The 16,792-nt window shown below is 39.3% G+C and overlaps 1 non-coding gene across 1 annotated transcript; it reads right to left on the reverse strand.

The window, feature by feature from the left end:
- Window positions 1-15,837: 15,837 nt before the first annotated feature.
- On the reverse strand, window positions 15,838-15,945 carry LOC112773668 (small nucleolar RNA R71). Its single transcript, XR_003188206.1, has one exon. It is a non-coding gene; the product is annotated as a small nucleolar RNA R71 (small nucleolar RNA).
- Between the last annotated feature and the right edge of the window lie 847 nt (window positions 15,946-16,792).

A 16,792-nucleotide genomic window follows, 5' to 3' on the forward strand; every position in this document is an offset into this window, starting at 1 on the left:
GTCAAACAAACCCGGATATGTCTTCAACTTGCTGATGGCTCCATTAAATATCCATCAGGCATAATTGAGGACATGATTGTCAAGCTTGGGCCATTTGCCTTTCCCACTGACTTTGTAGTACCAGAAATGGAGGAGCACAAGAGTGCAACTCTCATTCTAGGAAGACCTTTCCTAGCAACTGGATGAACCCTCAATGATGTCTAAAAAGGGGAAGTGACCTTGAGAGTCAATGAGAATGAGTTCAGGCTAAATGCTGTTGAGGCAATGAAGCATCCAGACACATCAAAAAACCGCATGCGCGTTGATATTATTGACTTCCTAGTAGAGAAGATCAACATGGCTGAGAGTCTCGAATTAGTGCTAAAGGACATCTTTAAAGATGTTCAGCCTGATCTGGAGGAATCAGAGGAAATAAAAGAGCCTCTGAAAATTCCTCAGGAAGAGGAGAAACCTCCTAAACCCGAGCTAAAACCACTACCACCATCCCTGAAAAATGCATTTCTGGGAGAAGGTGACACTTTTCCGGTGATCATAAGCTCTGCTTTAAATCCACAGTTAGAGAAAGCACTACTTCAAGTGATAAGGACACATAAGACAGCTCTTGGGTGGTCCATAAGTGACCTTAAGGGCATAAGCCCAGCTAGATGCATGCACAAGATCCTATTGGAGGATGATGCTAAGTCAGTGGTCAACCACAGAGGCGGCTAAATCCAGCCATGAAAGAGGTGGTGCAGAAAGAGGTAACCAAGTTACTGGAGGCTGGGATTATTTATCCTATTTCTGATAGCCCCTGGATGAGCCCTGTTCAAGTTATCCCCAAGAAGGGAGGCATGACAGTGGTTCATAATGAAAAGAATGAACTGGTTCCTACAAGAACAGTTACAGGGTGGCGTATGTGTATTGATTACAGAAGGCTCAATACAGCCACCAGGAAGGATCACTTTCCTTTACCATTCATAGACCAGATGCTAGAAAGACTAGCGGGTCATGAATATTACTGCTTTTTGGATGGCTATTCAGGTTACAACCAAATTGTAGTAGATCTTCAGGACCAAGAGAAAACAGCATTCACATATCCTTCTGGAGTGTTTGCCTATAGAAGGATGCCTTTTGGTCTGTGCAATGCACCTGCAACCTTTCAGAGGTGCATGTTCTCTATCTTCTCTAATATGGTAGAGAAATTTTTGGAAGTCTTCATGGATGACTTTTCAGTATTTGGAGATTCATTCAGCTCCTACCTTGACCATTTAGTACTTATTCTGAAAAAGATGCCAAGAGACCAACCTAGTCTTAAACTGGGAAAAATGTCACTTTATGGTGATGACGTTAGGATTTTTGCCAGTAAAGAATTTTATAAAAACATTCGCATTATAGATATAGTCTCTAAACCAACAGAAATCTCTTTGTACAAATATTTTGGTTGTCACAAGTAACAAACCCCTAAATAAATTGATAACCGAAGTATTCAAACCTCGGGTCGTCTTCTCAAGGAACTGCAGGGAAGTATGTTCTTATTATTGGTTATGGCGGCTGTAAATTGGGGTTTTGAGAATGAGGAGCGAATGGTTTAATTAGCAATTAAAGTAAATGAAGAACAAGTAATTTAAATGGCAAGTAAAATAAATAAATGACTGTAAATAAACTTTTGGCAAGGTATGAGAAATTAGAGGTCCTATCCTAGCTATCTTTATCAATGATGATGAAAATTGAATCTTAATTCCACTTTGTTAACTGATGACAAGTCATCTTAACCTAGTTTCACTAGTCTTTTTCTTTGTTTTTATTAGGTTTTATGCACTTTCTTGCATTCTAAGTAAGTAATTTGGAATGGAAATGCATGACTTCTTTGAATCAAACAACCACCATTTAATTGAGGCTAAATCATAAGGTTTAAGCTAAATTTAATTGATTTTTTAATGATTTGTAAACCTTGTGAATTTGGTGATACTTTGATTGGTTGTTTTGATTATTTGTAGGTGAAGAAAAGAAGAAAATAAGAAAGCGTTGCTTAAGAAGCGTGCCCAAGGAAAGAAAAAGCGTGGCAAAATCAAAGAGTGAAAGCTAAGTTGAGAAAGCAAACTGAGCTTCACAAGGACAAATGGGAGAAAGCAAGGCACCAAGCTCAGTTCAATTAGTTAACTGAGCACTAAAAAAGCAAGAAAACAACATAAGGCTCAGTTCACTAATTGAGCTTTATTGGGGGCTCTTAAAAATTAATTCAAGCAAAATTCCAAGGAATGAAGCCACCAAGTTTCGAACTCATGACCCAAGGGAAGCAAGGAACGCTCCTTGTAAGGAAAACAAGGAAAAATGGGCCAAAAAGCCTTCCCCAAGGTTCGAACACAGAACTTCACGCTACCTAGCTTGCAAGGGAAATTAGCCAAAAAGCATTCACCAAGACTTGAACCTTGCACCTGAGGGATGACAAGAAGGCGCTACCCCAAGGAGGCAAAGGCGCTCAATTGCTTTAGTTAACTGAGTGCTACATTATATTGCTAGGCATAAGGAAAATTGGCTCCACAAGTTGCATTCAGTGGGATTCGAACTTGGGAGCCTCTCACTTGCAAGGAAGGAGCGCTACTCTTGGTGAAAGGAAAATGAGCCAAGATGGCTCCCCCAAGGTTCGAACCTGGAGCTTCCGTGTACAAGCACTCCTTACACTCCACTCTTCCAAGGGAATTTGTATCCCCTAGTGGCGCCTTGCTTTTGTCTTCAAGGTCCCAGGTTCAACTCCTGGTGGGAGCAAATGGATACAAATTCCCTTGGAAGAGTGGAGTGTAAGGAGTGCTTGTACAAGGAAGCTCCAGGTTCGAACCTTGGGGGAGCCTTCTTGGCTCATTTTCCTTTCACCAAGAGTAGCGCTCCTTCCTTGCAAGTGAGAGGCTCCCAAGTTCGAATCCCACTGAATGCAACTTGTGGAGCCAATTTTCCTTATGCCTAGCAATATAATGTAGCGCTCAGTTAAGTAAAGCAACTAAGCGCCTTTGCCTCCTTGGGGTAGCGCCTTCTTGTCATCCCTCAGGTTCAAAGTTCAAGTCTTGGTGAATGCTTTTTGGCTAATTTCCCTTGCAAGCTAGGTAGCGTGAGGTTCCGTGTTCGAACCTTGGGGAAGGCTTTTTGGCCCATTTTTCCTTGTTTTCCTTGCAAGGAGCGTTCCTTGCTTCCCTTGGGTCATGAGTTCGAAACTTGGTGGCTTCATTCCTTGGAATTTTGCTTGAATTAATTTTTAAGAGCCCCCGATAAAGCTCAATTAGTGAACTGAGCCTTATGTTGTTTTCTTGCTTTTTTTAGTGCTCAGTTAACTAATTAAACTGAGCTTGGTGCCTTGCTTTCTCCCATTTGTCCTTGTGAAGCTCAATTTGCTTTCTCAACTTAGCTTTCACTCTTCTTTGATTTTGCCACGCTTTTTCTTTCCTTGGGCACGCTTCTTAAGCAACCCTTTCTTATTTTCTTCTTTTCTTCACCTACAAATAATCAAAACAACCAATCAAAGTATCACCAAATTCACAAGGTTTACAAATCATTAAAAAATCAATTAAATTTAGCTTAAACCTTATGATTTAGCCTCAATTAAATGGTGGTTGTTTGATTCAAAGAAGTCATGCATTTCCATTCCAAATTACTAACTTAGAATGCAAGAAAGTGCATAAAACCTAATAAAAACAAAGAAAAAGACTAGTGAAACTAGGTTAAGATGACTTGTCATCATTAACCTTTACTAAAATAAAGGAAGGTCAAGGGATTAATTGGTTTGATCTTCGAATCCTATTTATTTCCTAAGAAAAGATTGAGATTATTGAAGTTCAATTCAATTAACACAGATAACAATTATCAATCATGTTTGAGTTTGATAACTCCTGAGTTACTGATTTCTTAACCAAGACCAAAAGGAGAAAAGTAAATCTACTGGAATAAAAATGCCTTCAGATGGGAATAACAATAATGTAAATAAAAGAAAGTAATATTAAACTGAAATACCTCAAATAACATTAATTCAAAAGAGTAATCTGTAACATGAATGTAGCATAAGCCAAATAGGCAACATAACTAATATAAGCATTAAAGTATCTGAAAGTATGAGATAAATATAAAGTAAAAGAACATTGAACCTGGGATCGAGAGTCACTCCTAAAACTAAGAGAAATCCTAAATCCTAATCCCAAGAGAGAGGAGAGAATCTCCCTCTCGAAACTAAATCTAAATCATGAAAACTAACTAAAGTGGTCACTCCCTTGAACAGATGCATTCCCTCACTTCATAACCTCTGGTCTATGCCTTCTGGACTTGGATTTGGGCCAATAAGGGATTCAGAATTCGCTAGGAGCATTTTCTGCAATTTCTGGTGCGTGGCCTCTGTCACGCGTCTGCGTGGGTCACACGATCGCGTCATTCGGAGTTTTCCTTGTCACGCGGTCGCGTCAGTCATGCGGCCGCGTCGCTGCTTCTTCGCGCTTGGCATGCGTCTGCGTAGCCCATGCGATCGCATGGATGTCAGTTTCTTCACAAACTCCGTTTTATGCTTTCCTTCCATTTTTGTATGTTTCCTTTCCATCCTTTAAGTCATTCCTGCCTTAGAAGATCTGAAACTACTCAACACACTAATCACGGCATCGAATGGAAATAAAGGTAATTACAATAATTAATTTTAAAGCATAGGAAACATGTTTTTCACATACATCACATAATAAGGAAGGGAAAGTAAAACCATGCAAATAATATGAATAAGTGGGTGAAGGATTGAATAAATCACTCAGATTAAGCACAAAATATATCATAAAATATGGGTTTATCAACCTCCCCACACTTAAACAATAGCATGTCCTCATGCTAAGTCCAAGAGTAATGTTAGGTTAAAGTGGTGGAATGCCATGCAATACAATCTAATCTAAATGCAACTACCTAGATGAATGATGCATCATGCAATTCTAGTTTTTTTTTTCACTTGAATATAAAGCTTGCATGTAGTTGAATTAATTCACATTCTCAAGGAGTCATATATATATATATATATATAGCCAAACCTTAGATAATGATAAAGCACTTTTACAGTTGAGATGGGAGAGGAAAACATTTTATAAACTTGTAAGACAATTAATAATTCAAACAGAGATATATGTTAATGAGCTATCGAACTCTCACTGGATTTTGTGTTTACTCTCTAATCACTCAGTGTTTATTGGGTTAATCACTCTATTCTTCTTTTTATCTTTACTTTCTATAACTTTGTTCTTCATCTAACCAATCAACAATTATAGAATATAGACATACCAAAAATCATGAGGTCTTTAATTAAGGTTGTAATGGGGCCAAGGTAAAGGTAAAGGTATATGTATAAGGCTAAGTGAGCTAATTAAGCGAATCCTTGATTAGTCTAAGATCTCACATATCATACATATTTTGTAAAGCAAAACTTCTTTACCCAATTTTCCCATATTTTCCCACTTTGATGTTACATGCTCATGTTTCAATATTTATTATTTTTATCCCACGTGCATTGCTTTATTCCACATTTGGGGAATTCCTTTTTTTGTGTCCCCTTTATTCATAACACTTTTTTTTAATGCATATGGTAATTCAATTATTTTTATTTCACATGAGCATGCTTCCCAAAACTTTTATTTTGAATTATTTTATTCTTTTCAACTTTTCTACCCTTTTGTTTTTTTATCATCCATGTTCCCAATAGGTTTTCCACATGTAAACCATACACAATTTCTATCTTAAGCTAACCAAGGATTCAACTTGGGATTTTTATTTTGTTTTTCTGCTTAAGGCTAGTAATGTGGTTTATAGAAAAAAAAGGGATTTAAAGGCTCAAGGGGGCTAACAAGGGTGATGTAAAAGGTAGGCTATTTTGGGATAAGTGAGCTAAAATCAAATAATGGCCTCAATCACTCTCTTGGTATGTATTTCTATTCTATAATTGGACATATAGATTAAAACAAAGTAAAGAACATCAGAATAAAAAAGAAGGGTGGAACACACAGGAATAAAATATTATGGTTTGAATGTAACCATACAATTAAACTAAGCTATCTTTTGCTAAAAAGGGTAAACTATACTAATTAATCCACAATTTCTATAACTAATAAGTTAGAATTGCAACTAAAACTAAATGGCTAAATTATGAACTAAAGTGCAACATAGAATAAATACATAAAAATAGCAATATGTATAAGTACTGAGAAAATAAGAATAAAAATAAAAAGAAAAATACAGAAAAGTAGCAAAATAAATAAAAAGAGTATGTAGTGGCTCACCAAAAAAAAGAACGCCAGAGATGGTGACCTCTCCACACTTAAAATGTAGCATCGTTCCCGATGCTCACTCAAGCAGGGTGTGAAGGGGTGTCATCACTGGAAGGGTGGGTAGCTGGGGTCTCTGTGGTGGCGGTCTGAGGATCAGCCTGCTGCAGAGGAGGTGCTGACTGAATAGGGATCTCGGGGTCTACAGCCTGAATCTGAGGCGGAGCCTCCGGATGTGATGCTGCCATGACAGTCATCACAGCAACAGCAGAATAAAACAAGAAACAGGAACAGTGCAATTAAACAGACCTAAATCCACTAACCACATCCTAGGCTACCTAACAACCTAAAATCCACTACAACATGCATAACTAACTAGCCTAATGACGAACATAAACAGAAAAATATTAATTAACTACGAAGGATAAAAGGGTGGCATTCGTCAGAACCTGGTAGGCGTAAGAGAGAGAGTGGGGCAGAGAGGTGGCTGGGGATGACGGCGGTGGCGTCCGGCGCGGCGGAGGAGGGTGGCGCGGCGACGGTGGCGGCTGTTGGGAGGAAGGAAAGGAAAGGGGGTGTAATAGGGGTAGGGGGTAATAGGGGAAGGAAGGGGGGCGTGGGTGGCGCTGGGCAGTGGCAACGGCGGCGCAGGGATAGTGGTCGTGGAGAGGCAGTGGTGGAGAGGGGGGAAGAAGGAGGGAGAAGAAGAATGGAGGGGGAAGAAGGAAGGGGGTGGGTGGCAGCGGGGTCTGGGTGGTCGGCGGCGTCTGGCGGTGGCGGTGGCTGGGTAGTGGTTGGTGGTTGGAGAAGAAGAGAAGAAGTGGAGGGGTTTGGGGGGGGGGGGCGCGATTGATAGGGTTCGCGTGACTGGGGGGGTGGTCGCGTGGTTGCGTGGTTGGGGCGAAAAGGTAGTTGACGCGATCACGTGGGTGACGCGATCGCATGGAATGGGAAAAGAGTGAATGACGCGATCGCATGAGGCATGCGATCGCGTCGCTGGAAATCATGCTAAACGCACGATTCTAGCATCGTTTCAGCGCAACTCTCTGTCTCCTTTGGGGTGTTGTGCAATCCTATGCGACGCGGTCGCGTCGCTCACGCGGTCGCGTGGGATTGGTATTGTGCAAGTGACGCGATCGCGTGACTGACGCGATCGCGTGGGTCATTTGTGTAAAACGCACAATGGCCGCACGATTCCAGCCTAACTTTCTGGACATTGGATCTTTACGCCGATCTCCAGGTCACGCGGCCGCGTGAATGACGCGGTCGTGTGGGAAGTGTTTTTCGCAACTTGACGCGATTGTATGAGTGATGCGGTCGCGTCGCGCACCCCTTTTTTTTATGCAGTATGCAGAATGCAATGATTAATATGAATGAGATGCAAAGCTTCCAGGTTCAATATGATAAAATAAAATAAGACTTGAAAACAAATAAAAATAAATAAATAAAATATTGAAAAAGGAACGATCATACCATGGTGGGTTGTCTCCCACCTAGCACTTTTAGTTAAAGTCCTTAAGTTGGACGTTGGATGAGCTTCATGTTATGGCAGCTTATGCTTAAATTCATCCATAAATCTCCACCAATGCTTGGAATGCCAATAGCCTCCGGGGTCCCAAACTAGGCATGTGAAGCTTCTGAGCAGCTTCAAACAGATTGTCAGGCTCCCAGGGTGATGATTGTCAGCACAGATTCCAGGATCCCAAACTTTGCTTTTGAATCCGCCTTCGTCTTGATCTATACTTTTCCATCCGGGCGGTTTAGAAATTAGATTCTCACCAGGATAACCAAACGCCATCCGAGATCCATCCGATTCATCATGGTGCCAATCCGTGCACTTCAAGTTGAAGCACGGAACCTTATTGAACCTTGTGCGCCAGCTCTTAGTACGAGCCATTTCCCTTTTACTTTTAAAGCCGCAGAGAGCTCTAAGATGGCCATCTGTTTCAAGCAAACCATATTCAAGTGGAAAAATACAGTTAAAAGTTAAGGATTGTACCCACTTGAAGCTTGTATTGGGTGGTAATGGCCTTGGGATAGGTGGTTCCAGTGGTTCTGTGAGTTCTACTCCCTTGTGTTCTTCTGTAAAATTCTTCACTTCCTTGCAAGATTCTTCAAATGTATCCATGTCCTGATCAAAGCCATCTATATCTTCCTCATCACTTAAGTCATAAACTAGAGGTTGAGAGAAATCTACCTCTGTATCATCTTCGTATTCACTTAGGGAAGATTCTTCGATCTCAGAGAATTCGCTTGCGGATGCAAGCTCATTACTAGGAGAACTTGACTTGTGACTATCATCATCAAGGAAATCTGTTTCTTGGGTTATTCTGTCTAGTTCTTCATGAAAGACTTGCTCTGGGGATTGCGCACAATCTTCCTTAGCATCAACTGTAACATCCTTGACAGAATGCTCCACAAATTTGGATTCCCATGGTGGTTCAGCGTCTCCTAAGTCTTCAACCAACTCTTCTTCTTCAATAATGACAGCTTCCTTTACTTGTTCCAGTACGAAACCATGCTCTGTCTTGTCTACTGGAGTTTCTAGTATCTCCTTCATACTATGCTCTTCGTTAGATTGTCCACATGGGGCTGTGGAATGTCCTTGAATGTTCGAACGTCTAGAAGATAATTGACTTACTGCTTGCTCCAGTTGATGAAGGGTTGTTTGAAGTCGATTTACTGTTTCCTTGAGGCGAACCTCTGATTCTCGAGGTGATAGATTTGGATATGGCACAGGGGGAAGTGGTGGTGTTTGGGAGTGATTAGATTGGAACTGGGATAAATGAGGATCATATGGTGGTGAATGGTGAAAAGGAGCTTGTGAGTGTGGTGGTTCGAAGTTATGTTGAGAGGATGGTCTATAAGCACAGGGTGGGGCTTGTTGGTAATTACAAGGTTGTCCACCATGTCTATTTGCTTGGTATGCATTGTAGAATGGTCTTTGTCCATGATATCTTGGAGGGTGTTGTTGCCTAAAGGGTTGATCAGATCCTCTTGGCTCCATCCATCTTTGGTTGCTCTGACCTTGATGCATGTTCCTGTTATAACTTCCATTCCTTTCAATAACATTAGAACCAAACTCAAAGCGGAAAGGGTGAGAATTCATAGCAGCTAAAAAGAAATTAAGAGGGGAAAAATAAAGACAAATAAACAAGTAAAAGAAAAATATTTACAATAACCAATAATAAGGCACACGATTGCAGTTCTCCGGCAACGACACCATTTTGACGTTTGGATTTTTGCCAGTAAAGAATTTTATAAAAACAGTCGCGTTGTAGATATAGTCTCTAAACCAACAGAAATCCCTTCGTACAAATGTTTTGGTTGTCACAAGTAACAAACCCCTAAATAAATTGATAACCGAAGTATTCAAACCTCGGGTCGTCTTCTCAAGGAACTGCAGGGAATTATGTTCTTATTATTGGTTATGGAGATTGTAAATTGCGGTTTAGAGAAGGAGGAGCGAATGGTTTAATTAGCAATTAAAGTAAATGAAGAACAAGTAATTTAAATGGCAAGTAAAAAAAATAAATGACTGTAAATAAACTTTTGGCAAGGTATAAGAAATTAGAGGTCCTATCCTAGCTATCCTTATCAATGATGATGAAAATTGAATCTTAATTTCACTTTGTTAACCTTTACTAAAATAAAGGAAGGTCAAGGGATTAATTGGTTTGATCTTCGAATCCTATTTATTTCCTAAGAAAAGATTGGGATTATTGAAGTTCAATTCAATTAACAAAGATAACAATTATCAATCATGTTTGAGTTTGATAACTCCTGAGTTACTGATTTCTTAACCAAGACCAAAAGGAGAAAAGAAAATCTACTGGAATAAAAATGCCTTCAGATGGGAATAACAATAATGTAAATAAAAGAAAGCAATATTAAACTGAAATACCTTAAATAACATTAATTCAAAAGAGTAATCTGTAACATGAATGTAGCATAAGCCAAATAGGCAACATAACTAATATAAGCATTAAAGTATCTGAAAGTATGAGATAAATATAAAGTAAAAGAACATTGAACCTGGGATCGAGAGTCACTCCTAAAACTAAGAGAAATCCTAAATCCTAATCCTAAGAGAGAGGAGAGAATCTCCCTCTCGAAACTAAATATAAATCATGAAAACTAACTAAAGTGGTCACTCCCTTGAACAGATGCATTCCCTCACTTCATAACCTCTGGTCTATGCCTTCTGAAATTTGCTGGGAGCATTTTCTGCAATTTCTGGTGCGTGGCCTCTGTCACGCGTCCGCGTGGGTCACGCTGTCACGTCATTCGGAGTTTTCCTTGTCACGCGATCGCGTCAGTCATGTGGCCACATCATATGTGTTCTGCTCAAGGCGCGCGGTCACGTCAGTCATGCGGCCGCGTCACTGCTTCTTCGCGCTTGGCATGCGTCCGCGTCGCCCATGCGATCGCGTGGATGCCAGTTTCTTCACAAACTCCGTTTTATGCTTTCCTTCCATTTTTGTATGTTTCCTTTCCATCCTTTTAAGTCATTCCTGCCTTAGAAGATATGAAACTACTCAACACACTAATCACGACATCGAATGGAAATAAAGGTAATTAAAATAATTAATTTTAAAGCATAGGAAACATGTTTTTCACATACGTCACATAATAAGGAAGGGAAAGTAAAACCATGCAAATAATATGAATAAGTGGGTGAAGGATTGAATAAATCACTCAGATTAAGTACAAAATATATCATAAAATATGGGTTTATCAGGTGACTAAAGGAATTGTCCTTGGGCATAAAATTTCAAACAAGGGAATAGAGGTGGATCAAGCTAAAGTGGAAGTAATTGAAAAATTACCACCACCTGCCAATGTTAAGGCAATCAGAAGCATTCTGGGGCATGTAGGATTCTATAGGAGGTTTAAACCTCTGAGCAATCTGTTAGCTGCTGACACGCCATTTATGTGTTTGACACAGAATGTCTGCAGGCATTTGAAACTCTGAAAGCTAAGCTGGTCACAGCACCAGTTATTTCTGCACCAGACTGGACATTACCATTTGAGCTAATGTGTGATGCCAGTGACAATGCCATTGGTGCAGTACTGGGACAGAGGCATAACAAGCTTCTGCATGTCATTTATTATGCTAGCCGTGTTTTAAATGATGCACAGAAAAATTACACAACCACAAGTTTAGATCATACTTAGTAGGATCAAAAGTGATTGTGTACACTGACCATGCTGCTCTTAAATATCTACTTACAAAGCAGGATTCAAAACCCAGACTCATAAGATGGGTGTTGCTTCTGCAAGCGTTTGATATAGAAATAAGAGACAGAAAAGGGACAGAAAACCAAGTGGCTGATCATCTGTCCCGGATAGAACCAGTACAAGGGGTGTCCTCCCCCTCTATTGAGATCTCTGAAACCTTTTTGGATGAGCAATTGTTTGCCATTCAGGAAACACCATGGTTTGCTGATGAGCGGATAATTTATACGCTTTTTGGCATTGTTTTTAGTATGTTTTTAGTAGGATCTAGTTACTTTTAGGGATGTTTTCATTAGTTTTTATGTTAAATTCACATTTCTGGACTTTACTATGAGTTTGTGTGTTTTTCTGTGATTTCAGGTATTTTCTGGCTGAAATTGAGGGACTTGAGCAGAAATCAGATTCAGAGGTTGAAAAAGGACTGCTGATGCTGTTGGATTCTGACCTCCCTGCACTCAAAGTGGATTTTGTGGAGCTACAGAACTCGAAATGGCGCACTTCCAATTGCGTTGGAAAGTAGACATCCAGGGCTTTCCAGAAATATATAATCGTCAATACTTTGGCCAAGAATAGACGATGTAAACTGGCGTTCAACGCCAGCCTTCTGCCCAAATCTGGCGTCCAGCGCCAGATAAGGATCCAAAACCAGAGTTGAACGCCCAAACTGGCACAGAAACTGGCGTTCAACTCCACAAATGGCCTCTGCACGTGCAACACTTAGGCTCAGCCCAAACACACACCAAGTGGGCCCCGGAAGTGGATTTATTCATCAATTACTTACTCATGTAAACCCTAGTGACTAGTTTATTATAAATAGGACCTCTTACTATTGTATTAGGCATCCTGGATTGTATTTTGATCCTATGATCTCGTTTAGGGGGCTGGCCATCTCGGCCATGCCTGGACCTTCACTTATGTATTTTCATACGGTAGAGTTTCTACACTCCATAGATTAAGGTGTGGAGCTCTGCTGTTCCTCAAAGATTAATGCAAAGTACTACTGTTTTCTATTCAATTCATCTTATTTCTCTTCTAAGATATCCATTCGCACCCAAGAACGTGATGAAGGTGATGATTATGTGTGACGCTCATCATCCTTCTCCCTTATGAACGCGTGCCTGACAATCACTTCTGTTCTACATGAATTAAGCTAGAATGAGTATCTCTTAGATCTCCTAACCAGAATCTTCGTGGTGTAAGCTAGAATGATGGCGGCATTCAAGAGAATCCGGGAGGTCTAAACCTTGTCTGTGGTATTCTGAGTAGGATTCAATGATTGAATGACTGTGACGAGCTTCAAACTCGCGAGTGCTGGGCGTTAGTGACAGACGCAAAAGGAGGGTGAATCCTATTCCAGCATGATCGAGAACCGACAGATGAATAGCCGTGCCGTGACAGGGTGCGTGAGCATATTATTCACTAAGAGGAGGGGATGTAGCCACTGACAACGGTGATGCCCTTGCATAAAGCCAGCCATGGAAAGGAGTAAGACTGATTGGATGAAGATAGCAGGAAAGCATAGGTTCAGAGGAACGAAAGTATCTCCATTCGCTTATCTGAAATTCCTACCAATGATTTACATAAGTACCTCTATCCCTATCTTATTATATAATATTCGAAAACACCATTATCACTTTATATCTGCCTGACTGAGATTTACAAGGTGACCATAGCTTGCTTCATACCAACAATTTCCGTGGGATTCGACCCTTACTCACGTAAGGTATTACTTGGACGACCCAGTGCACTTGCTGGTTAGTTGTATCGAAGTTGTGACAATTATGAATTAAGATCAAAGCACCAAGCTTTGGAGCCATTACCAGGGATTGTTCGAGCCTGGACATCACAATTTCGTGCACCAAGTTTTTGGCGCCATTGCCGGGGATTGTTTGAGTTCTCGGCAAGCTTTTGGTCCGGTAACATCAGTGCCAGATTCCCTTTTGATCCGGCAACAGCACCAAGTTTTTGGCGCCGTTGCCGGGGATTGTTTGAGTTTGGACAACTGACGGTTCATCTTGTTGCTCAGATTAGGTAATTTTCTTTTTGTTTTGTTTTCAAAAATTTATTCAAAATTTTTAAGAATCAATTCTAGTGTTTCATGAAGCATGTGAAGCCTGGCTGGCTGTAAAGCCATGTCTAAATTCATTTGGACTGAGGCTTGCAATTTGTTATCAAGAGCAATTTAGTTATTGCTCATCCACCTGCTGCTGATCCATGATCACCTGCTGAAGCTTGGCTGGCCATTGGCCATGTCTAGTGTTTTGGACTGGAGCTTTCTTTGAAAGCTTGGCTGGCTAGTGAGCCATGTCTAATTCCTGGACTGAAGCTTTAGACTAACATGGCAAGATTCCTGGAATTCATATTAAAAATTTTTTGAATCCTTATTTTTCCTTTTAATATGCGAAAAATATAAAATAAAAATCCAAAAAAAAAAATTTAGAAAATCATAAAAATCAAAAATATTTTCTGTTTCTTGTTTGAGTCTAGAGTCATGTTATAAGTTTGGTGTCACTTGCATATGCATCTTGCATTTTTCGAAAATATCATGCATTCATAGTGTTCTTCATGATCTTCAAGTTGTTCTTGGTAAGTCTTCTTGTTTGATCTTGATGATTTTTTGTTTTGTGTCTTTTCATGTTTATCATATGCATTCTTGAATTCTTAGTGTCTAAGCATTAAAGAATTCTAAGTTTGGTGTCTTGCATGTTTTCTTTGCATTAAAAATTTTTCAAAAATATGTTCTTGATGTTCATCATGACATTCAAAGTGTTCTTGGTGTTCATCTTGACATTCATAGCATTCTTGCATGCATCACATGTTTTGATCTAAAAATTTCATGCATTGCATCTTTTTAGTGTTTTTCTCTTGCATCATAAAAATTTCAAAAATCAAAAAAATATCTTTCCCTTTTCTCTCATCAAATTCGAAAATTTGGATTGACTTTTTCAAAAATTTTTAAAATCAAATTGTTTCTCATGAGTCAAATTAAATTTTCAATTTGAAAATCTTATCTTTTTCAAAATCTTTTTCAAAAATCAAATCTTTTTCAAAATTATTAGTTATTTTCGAAAATTCCAAAAACATTTTTTAAAAATCTTTTTCTTATTTTTATACCAAATTTTCGAAAATAACATAATCAATTAATGTTTTGATTAAAAAATTTGAAGTTTGTTACTTGCTTGTTAAGAAGGATTCAAACTTTAAGTTCTAGAATCATATCTTGTGATTTCTTATGAATGAAGTCATTAATTGAGATTTTAAAAATCAATTCTTTTTCAAAACTAATTCCAATCATATCTTTTCAAAAATATCTTCTTATCTTATCTTTTTCAAAAATATCTTTTCAAAATATCTTTTCTAACTTCCTAACTTCTTATCTTTTCAAAATTTGTTTCAACTAACTAACTAACTTTTTGTTTGTTTCTTATCTTTTTCAAAACCACCTAACTAACTCTCTCTCTCATTTTTCGAAAATATCTCCCCTCTTTTTCAAAATTTCTTTTTAATTTATTAATTATTTTAATTTTTAAATCTTAATTTTCGAAAATTACTAACACATTTTTCAAAAACCATTTTTCAAAAATCACTAACTCTTTTTCAAAATAATTTTCGAAAATTATCTCTCCCCCATCTCATTCTATTTATTCATTCATATCCTAACATCTCATCTCACCTCTCTTCCATCCTCACAGTTGTGTTTTTTCCATTATATTACATTCTTTGTCTCCCCCTCTTCTTCCACTCACACAGGGATCCCTATACTGTGGTATAAAGGATCTCCATTATTATTATTATTTTTCTGTGCCTTCTTCTTTGTCATATGAGCAGGAGCAAGGATAAGAACATTCTTGTGGAAGCAGATCCAGAACCTGAAAGGACTCTGAAGAGAAAATTAAGAGAAGCTAAAATACAACAATCCAGAGATAACCTTTCAGAAATTTTCGAACAGGCAGAGGAGATGGCAGCCGAAAATAATAATAATGAAAGGAGGATGCTTGGTGACTTTACTGCACCTAATTCCAATTTACATGGAAGAAGCATCTCCATTCCTGCCATTGGAGCAAACAACTTTGAGCTGAAACCTCAATTAGTTTCTCTGATGCAGCAGAACTGCAAGTTTCATGGACTTCCATCTGAAGATCCTTTTCAGTTCTTAACTGAATTCTTGCAGATATGTGATACTGTTAAGACTAATGGAGTAGATCCTGAAGTCTACAGGCTCATGCTTTTCCCTTTTGCTGTAAGAGACAGAGCTAGATTATGGTTGGATTCTCAACCCAAAGACAGCCTGAACTCTTGGGATAAGCTGGTCACGGCTTTCTTAGCCAAGTACTTTCCTCCTCAAAAGCTGAGCAAGCTTAGAGCTGATGTTCAAACCTTCAGACAGAAAGAAGGTGAATCCCTCTATGAAGCTTGGGAAAGATACAAACAGTTGACCAAAAAGTGTCCTTCTGACATGCTTTCAGAATGGACCATCCTGGATATATTCTATGATGGTTTATCTGAGCTATCAAAGATGTCACTGGACACTTCTGCAGGTGGATCCATTCACCTAAAGAAAACGCCTGCAGAAGCTCAAGAACTCATTGACATGGTTGCTAATAACCAGTTCATGTACACTTCTGAAAGGAATCCTGTGAATAATGGGACGCCTATGAAGAAGGGAGTTCTTGAAGTTGATACTCTGAATGCCATATTGGCTCAGAATAAAATATTGACTCAGCAAGTCAATATGATCTCTCAGAGTCTGCATGGAATGCATGCTGCATCCAACAGTACTCAAGAGGCATCTTCTGAAGAAGAAGCCTATGATCCTGAGAACCCTGCAATAGCAGAGGTAAATTACTTAGGTGAACCTTATGGAAACACCTATAACTCAACATGGAGAAATCATCCAAATTTCTCATGGAAGGATCAAAAGCCCCAACAAGGCTTTAATAATGGTGGAAGAAACAGGTTTAGCAATAGCAAGCCTTTTCCATCATCAACTCAGCAACAGACAGAGAACTCTGAACAAAATGCTTCTAATTTAGCAAATCTAGTCTCTGATCTATCTAAGGCCACTGTAAGTTTCATGAATGAAACAGGTCTTCCATTAGAAATCTGGAAGCACAAGTGGGCCAGCTGAGTAAAAGGATCACTGAAATCCCTCCTAGTACTCTCCCAAGTAATACAGAAGAGAACCCAAAAGGAGAGTGCAAGGCCATTGACATAAGTGCCATGGCCGAACCTGTGAGGAGAGGAGAGGACGTGAATCCCAAGGAGGAAGACCTCCTGGGACGTCCAGTGGTCAATAAGGAGCTTCCCTC

The sequence above is a fragment of the Arachis hypogaea genome, chromosome 18 (genome assembly GCF_003086295.3).
Source record: "Arachis hypogaea cultivar Tifrunner chromosome 18, arahy.Tifrunner.gnm2.J5K5, whole genome shotgun sequence".
Taxonomy (NCBI): Eukaryota; Viridiplantae; Streptophyta; class Magnoliopsida; order Fabales; family Fabaceae; genus Arachis; species Arachis hypogaea.